At 48.4% G+C, this 8,091-nt stretch overlaps 1 long non-coding RNA gene across 1 annotated transcript; it reads left to right on the top strand.

Annotated features, from left to right (window-relative positions):
* Positions 1-4,753: 4,753 nt before the first annotated feature.
* Positions 4,754-6,887, top strand: LOC119317327. Its single transcript, XR_005153583.1, has 2 exons — positions 4,754-5,207; positions 6,547-6,887. It is a non-coding gene; the product is annotated as an uncharacterized LOC119317327 (long non-coding RNA).
* The last annotated feature ends 1,204 nt before the right edge of the window (positions 6,888-8,091 follow it).

Below are 8,091 nucleotides of genomic sequence, written 5' to 3'. Positions count from 1 at the left end.
GATGTTGGCTCGGCAAGGGTGGCGGCTATTACAGGAACCGGACACTTTGTGTGCGCGAGTATTGAAGGCTCGCTACTTCCCGGACTGCTCGGTGCTAAAGGCATGTAGCGGAAGAGATATGTCATATACGTGGAGAAGTATCGTGAAAGGTATTGATTTACTTAAGCAAGGTATAGTGTGGAGGATTGGTACGGGGGACAATGTGCGCATTTGGGATGACCCATGGCTGCCCCGAGGGAGCACTAGGAGGCCCCGGACGAACCGCGCAGGGGTGCTGCTTGACAGAGTCTCTGAATTGATGAACCCAGTTACTGAGAATTGGGATGAGGAACTAGTTTCGGACCTGTTCTGTCCTGAAGATGCGAGGGATATCCTTGCGATCCCAGTCCGAAGTGGGATGGAGGACCAGCCAGCTTGGCATTTTGATCCGAGGGGGATCTTCTCGGTAAAGTCAGCATACCACTTAGGGATCAATTTGAGAGATGCAGCCCTTAATAGGGATGCAAGCTCGTCGGCCGCGGAAACGCCGAAGGACGCGCAGAAATGGACTAAAATCTGGAGGCTGGAGCTCCCACCCAAAGTACGGATGTTTTTGTGGCGTTTTGCACATAATTCTCTGCCGACGCGTATGAACATAAAGAGGAAACATGTCTTGTTGGATACCCGTTGTCCGGTATGCATGAGAATGGACGAGGATGGTGGTCATCTGTTTCTGAAGTGCAAACAGGTCAAGCACCTCTGGAGAGAGTTATAGCTCGAGGATGTGCGCATTTCTCTGCTGGAGTGTGCGAACCCCATGATGATTTTCGAACGTGTGTGGTCCTTGGCACCTCCATGACGTGATCTTGTGCTCATGCTGCTCTGGGAATGGTGGAACACCAGGAACAAAGCAAATCAAGGGGAGAAGGTAAAGGCATGTGAGGCGATTTCTTACAATGTCCGAAGGCTGTGTGATGATTTCAGGAGGGCCGGGGGTACATCGGAGGCACCCGGTGGGCAACCTACGGCTGCAGCATGGACTAGACCGACTGAAGGACAGGTTAAAGTAAACTTTGATGCGGCATTTTATGCTGACCAGGGAAGTGGCACTACCAGAATAATGGCCGCTGTCGACGACCTTCTCTATGCCGACGGCCCCCATCGGCATAGATGGTGGTATGCCGACGGCCGCGGAAAGACCGTAGGCGTACTAAAGCCGTCGGCAAACCTCTATGCCGACGGGGGCCGTCGGCATAGGAAGGCCGTCGATGTATATTCCACTATGCCGACGGGGCTGTCGGCATAGAGCCGCCGTCGGCACACAGGTGGGTCCGCCGACCCAGGTCCAAACGGAGGGTTGACGCCGTCACCTCTATGCCGACGGCCCTGACGGAGGCCGTTGGCATAGCTTGTACATTTTTTTTATTCGCAAAAAATCACGTGGGCTTTCTATGCCGATGGGGATACCGTCGGCATATATATTATATGTTTTTTATTTCTCATTTTGCATTTTTTTTATTAAACTTTAGATTTGATTAATTTAAATCTAATTTATATAAACTTAAACATACACAAATTATATATGAAATTGGGGCAGAATTTTCCATAGATTATGAATATCCTGTTTGTTTTTACTTTTGAGTATTTTAAAATGTAACTTCATGTAATTTTGCATATAGGTCCTTATACTTAGTAAAAATCACAAGTAATTGATACTTCACTAGATTTGGATAACTTTTAAATGATTTTCTTATCATAATCTCGCACCAGGACATGATGCGTGTGTGAATGTGTTGTAACATGCGTAGACGCCCTTCTTGGGCTTTGAGGTGTGCCCCCCCTTCACGGACGGCAGTGCCGCCATCACTTCGAGGGGGAGTCATGCGCGTCGGGTAGAACCGGAGGGAATCTAGTGGTGGGTTGGGTCCAGGCCATGTTCGGGGATGTTTCTATGGGCTGACCTATCGCAACCAGTGGAAGAGTCCACTGGTCAAAGCCCGCCAGGAGAAAGTCAAAGGCCTAGATCTCCTGGTCAATGAGGCTAGGGTTAGTCCGGTCAGTGGGGCTTCGAGGTGTAGCTATGCCACCGAAACACCGTACCGGGTCCCGATGCGTGCGTGAAAGTGATGTGGCATGCATAGACGCCCGTCTTGGGTCTCCGAGGTGTTGCCCCCCTCCATGGACGGTTGTCCCGCCGTCACTTGGAGGGGGAATCGTGCGTGTCGGGTAGAACCGAAGGGAATCTATTGGTTGGTTGGGTCCAGGCCGTGTTCGGGGATGTTCCTATGGGATGACTATCAGGGCCGTCTCAAAAAATTTGGGGCCCCGAGGCAAAAATCAAAATAGGACCCTAAATTTACATTAGGGTCGAACTAAATAATCACACAATACATATATGATGATTTTCCAACAACCAAAAAAATCAAGAACTACTGAGTTCAAACTTAATTGTGTCCTAAATCTAGCCTCGTTCGGCACTTCCCACCTAACCTAATCAAAACAAATGAACTTATTACCTGATAGTGGAAGACCAGAGGTGATGGCGCTCGTAATTGACAGGCCGTGGGCGATCGACGAATGCCGAAGCAGGCAGGCATTCAGGTAGATCTGGCACCGTAGTCTCTGGTGGGCGGTCGGAGGAAGCAAAACCAACGGGCGTTGTTGGGGCCTGTTAGCAATCAATGCACTATGACAGAGAAAAGATCGATTGATCGATTCTCTAGACCTCATGGGCCTGTTATACATGTTGTTTTGGGTGAATGGGCTCATGAGCTTTATTTTTCCTGATTTTAAACCTACAGCTAATAGACTAATACTTAGTGATTAGGGGCCCCAAATATTTGGGGGCCCTGGGCGGTCGCCCACCTCGGCCCCCTCCATCGACGGCCCTGATGACTATTCACAACCAGTTGGAAGAGTCCACTGGTCAAAGCCCATCCGGCGAAAGTCAAAGGCCTAGATCTCCTGGCCAAGGGGCTTCGTGGTGGCCTTCCGGTTGTGGCAATGCCACCGAAATAGCGCACGCGGTCTTGATGCATGTGTGAAAGTGACATGCCATGCGTAGACGCCCGTGTTGGGTCTCTGGGGTGTTGCCCCCTCCACGGATGCCAGTGCCGACGTCATTTGGAGGGGGGAAACGTGTGCATCGGGTAGAACCAGAGGGAATCTGGTGGTTGGTTGGGTCCAGGCCGTGTTCGTGGATGTTCCTATGGGCTGACCTATCGCAACCAGGTGGAAGAGTCCACTGGTCAAACCCCGTCCGATGAAAGTCAAAGGCCTAGATCTTCTGGTCAACGGGAATAGGGTTAGTCCGGTCGGTGGGGCTTCAAGGTGTAGCAATGCCATCGAAACACCATACCGTGTCCCAATGCATGTGTGAAAGTGATGTGTCATGTGTAGACGCCTGTCTTGGGTGTCCGGGGTGTTGTCCCCCTCCACAGACGGCAATGCCACCGTCGCTTGGAGGGGGGATCGTGCGTGTTGGGTAGAACCGGATGCAATAAATGTCTCAAATATTCCAGGCGGGCCCGAAAAATGCCATGTCTTGGCACATGTCATGTAATGCCCCCCTTTGAGAGAAAGACAAGTTTCGAGGTCAATGGAGCAACGGGTAGCACACTTCCTTCACAAACCGGACACATTCCCTCTTGATAGCCATATACTACCTAGGAGATGGTGCAATCTATAAGTGGCTTTCGGTCAGGCTTCTACGAAACACACTCAAACTTTTACTAGACCCTACAAGGAACATATGAACATCGTCCCAGGTCCTGAGGATTTCCGGCACCATATGTTTTTTGTGGATTTTAACGGCTAGATCCGGCATGCCGCCGAGGTACATTCGCCCCCTGGTGGTGGGTCCTTCCCCTCCTTTTGTTGCACTAGGTATACACATTCTGAAAAGACATCATATACGATTGTACAAACCACTTTTGGACATCATTTCAGGTGGCCGCCATGCATATTTGTAATTTCCCGCATTGAAACCCTACGGATGCAATAGATGTCTCAAATATTCCAAGTGGGCCCGAAAATGCCATGTCCTGGCACATGTCATGTAATACCCCCCTTTAAGAGCACGAGAAGTTTCGAGTTCAACAGAGCAACGGGCAACACCCTTCCTTCACAAACCACACACTTTCCCTCCCGATAGCTAGATACTACCTCGAAGATGGTGCAATTTACAAAGGGCCTCCGGTCAGCCTTTTGCGGAACGCGCTCAGATTTTTACCACACCCCTACAAGGGCCATATGATGACACCATGCCCGGTCCCGAGGATTTCCAGCGCCGTATGATTTTCCGTGGATTTTAATGGTTAGATCCGGCAACAAATATTCAGTAGGGTTTTCACACAAAAAAATAATCTTTTTCGGCACTCAGAAATTGAAAACTAAATTTTGCTTGAAAATAAAATGAAAAATCCCTTCATCAAAATTGTTTTCCATTCTAAGATGCACACTTATACGCAATATGATATCACTATAACTATGCCATGAATTAGGCCATAACATTCGTCATTTTGCGGATGTTTTTTTAAAATGCAAACAAGGTGTAAATAAATATGAAATTTTCCATGGTATTGGTTTATTATTCCTAGAAGATGTGGATTTTTTTTATTTTTTTACTAAATTTTAACATGAGTATTTCGTGTTCAAAAAACTGTGCAAAGAAACACAAAATCTGTGCTGGCTTCCTATTGGTTGGAAGCAACCTCCCACGGATCGGTGACGTGGCAGGGCAGCCTACCCCACCACGACACCAGCCCCACCTCTCCCTCCCTGCCACCTCTCTCCCTCCTCTCTCTCTCTCTCGTCTCTCCCTCCCCCCGCCGCCGCTGCCTACGTCGTACGATTCTGGCGTGTTCCGGCCGGCGAGCCTCGCCAACGCGCAGCACAGATCCGAGCCCCCTGCCTCCGCTCTTCCCTTCCCTCCGGCCAGATCCGCCTCTCGTGGCCCCGAGAGCTCAGCCACGACCCCTTCCGATGGCTAGGGTTCCGAGGGTGGCGTCCCCTCCAACTCCGGCGCGGCGACGGCGACTCTGCTCCGCCCTCTCCGAAGCCCACCGCAAGTCCCATGGGCGGCTCCGCCTCGTGGATGGTACTCCTGCACCCGGTGGCTGCGGGGCGGACGCGCACATCGGGTAAACTCCGGCGAGGCGGTGGCTCCCTCCGGCGGCTCCCTCCACGGCATGACGGCGGTGCACTGCATCGGCTAAAGCACCACCATGGTGAGCCCCTCTCCACTCCTCTGTTCCCTCCGGTTGCTGCCATGCACATGACGTGTATTTTTCTAACTGTACAATAAGACTTACTCCTCTACTGTCACATACTAGATGATTGCTACTAGACTAATAGATTAGCCTTGAATTCATCTAGTTTGGATCAAAACAGAACCATTGATTAATACTAGATGATTTTTACTGTAAATTTTGTTACAGATTTCTTTGAACTAGTTTGATTCCCTGTTGATCTACATTTTTTACTTACTCACATGCTGGACTGAATTTGCTACTGCTGTTACTCTAGTGTTGAACGAGATAGGCATTCTATTGCTTGTTTCCTTGCTTCCACAAATTAAAATTCAGTAATCTTGTTAACTGCTACCGTTGTCATGAACCACACATCTGAGATGAACTTGACATTGATTTGCTCCTTTGTCAAGTATGGATAGACTTTGCTATTCACCAGTATTCAGGCAGTTGATGTGTGCGTGTTGCTGCAGCTGTTAGGACGTTGTTGGATTGTTATCACTAGTACTAGTCCTATCAAATTGCATGTGAGTAGTTCATTACCATGCTATCCAGGGGATATTCATTTTTGTGCCTGTGAATTCGTTCTTGTTGTGTATATATGTATATGTGCTAGCAACATGAGTAGGATTTAGCATCATGCTGGGCCTGGATGAATTGCATGCATACATTGATCCTGGGAGAAGTGTCTGGCTGATACAATCCTCTTTTTTACAAAGCTATTATATACTTTGGGAAATATAGTAATTTGTTATTTACTGCCTGCACTGCAAGTATGGATGCTCATGCATGCATGCATCCAGGGTGAGTCGTACCTAGTTGTTCTTTATGCATCTCGAAGTTACTATTGAAAAAACTCACATAACTAGTTGTTTCTTTTCAGTTTAAACCTGAGACCTCTTTTGTTTTATCTTGAGAGCTATGACTGATGGCCAAACCGTTGTTTTTCTGTGCTAGACTCACTCCACAGCTTTGTTTTGTTTTGTGCCACCTGATCATTATGCCATCCTATTGATATTGATGCAATGGAATTTATAGTTTTGCTGTCCCCTGAGATGCTTATCTAGTGTTTATGGCTTAGTAACCGTCCTCTGAATTTGAAATTATACTAGTATTGCTCTACACTCAGCAGCTAGCTCTGTTTTGTGGCACCTGTTACTTATGCCACGGTATTGTTTCAATGGAATCAGTACAATTTCTTTGCACATTGGGATTGCTCTGTTTGCTTCATATTATGGTGTTAATGTCTTACTAGCTAATTGTGGCGGCCGTCTGGATTGTCGCTCATAGTATTGCTGGTGGTGGTGCTGTTGTGTAGGTTGACAAAAATGCTCTGCATCTTGAGAAGCAAATATCTTAAAACTTTGACTTGGATCTCGACGGCGACGGCATCCAACGAACACAAGGTCGCTCCCAACCAACAAGTTTTTTTCTTCCAAGTTAATAATGTGGATTGTGATGTTTGTCTGTGCACTCATTTTCAGAGTGGATGGCTGTACCATTTAATTTTGATTACTAGCACTAGTAGTTGTATTCAGTGTGAGCTGGAAGACTAACTGATTCAGTTTTTGAAGCCATCTTTGCTGTTCTGGTTGTGTTTGCACAGCTCACTTGTTGTCAGTGCAGTTCTCTCACACATATTTGTTTGTTGGGGTTTAATTTCTAGAATCATGTCTCTAATTGCATTCGTAAATTTCTAGCCTTAATTGTTTTTTTGTTACGGTCAGCAAGTATGCCGACGGTCTAACCGTCGGCGTAGCTATGCGCTAGGCCTGCCCAGCAGCTGACATGTGGCACTGCTAGGCCGACTGTTAGACCGTCGGCATAGGTTCTAGAGTTATGCCGACGTCTTTACCGTCGGGATACCTGTGCCACGTGTCAGCACATGGTTGGCTCGGTTTTGACGGCGGAGCCGTAGACGGCCGTTAGGCGGAAAATTTTGCCGACGGTGCATGTATGCCGACGGTGGTACGGACGCCGTCGGCATAGCGGCCTATGCCGACGGCTTTGCTATGCCGACAGCCGCCCTGGGATATGCCGACGGGGCTATGCCGACGGTGGCCGTCAGCATAGGCCTATGCTGATGGTTTTTTGGCCTATGCCGGGCCGTCGGCAACGTAGCTTATTCTGGCAGTGTGGAGCCCGGGGATGCGTTGCTAGATCGAGCCAAGGGGAGTTCATCGGAGCGTGTGCGGGCAAACTTGAACATCTTGCTTCGCCACTCCATGCGGAAGCAATGGCGTGTGTACAAGCCATTGAAGCTGCGGCGGAGATGGGTATTCACCAGGTGGTCTTCGAATCGGATTCCTTGCAGCTGATAAACGCCATCAACTCTGGCGATCGTGACCTCTCATAGTCTCATAGATTGGAGTGCTTCTGCGTGACACGTGTAGCCTTTGTTATGCATCTCTTGATGGTTTTGAATTTAAGCATTGTAAGCGCTTATGTAATAAGGTTGCTCATACCCTAGCTGACTGGGGATTTTGAGCAAATGTGGCGTGTACTTGGTGGAAGGACCAAGCCCCAAGTTGCGTGTATGATCTGGTAGCCAGCGAGTCGGCTGAGCTTGGTTAAGTAATGGAATGCATGTTCCAGTTCAAAAAAATAGGCTACTATCTGACTTGGTTTCATCCGATTGTAATCCTTGCCTAAAGTTATGTACGCTTTGGCAGTTCGCAAAACCGGTTATTCAACCACCTCAGATCTGTAAAACTGGATAAATCTTTTTCAGAGAGGTTTTGGACATAATTTGAGGTGGTTTTGTCTTTAACCATACTGAGTGGTCATGCTGATGTGGCATTGCACACTGAGTTGGTAAAAGAAATTTCCCAATTCACCGGCGCCACCGTCGCTCTCGCGGCAG

This window comes from Triticum dicoccoides, chromosome 6A (assembly GCF_002162155.2).
Source record: "Triticum dicoccoides isolate Atlit2015 ecotype Zavitan chromosome 6A, WEW_v2.0, whole genome shotgun sequence".
Taxonomy (NCBI): domain Eukaryota; kingdom Viridiplantae; phylum Streptophyta; class Magnoliopsida; order Poales; family Poaceae; genus Triticum; species Triticum dicoccoides.
The sequence above is the reverse complement of the archived record's forward strand: the minus strand, read 5'-3'. Positions and strand labels throughout refer to the sequence as shown.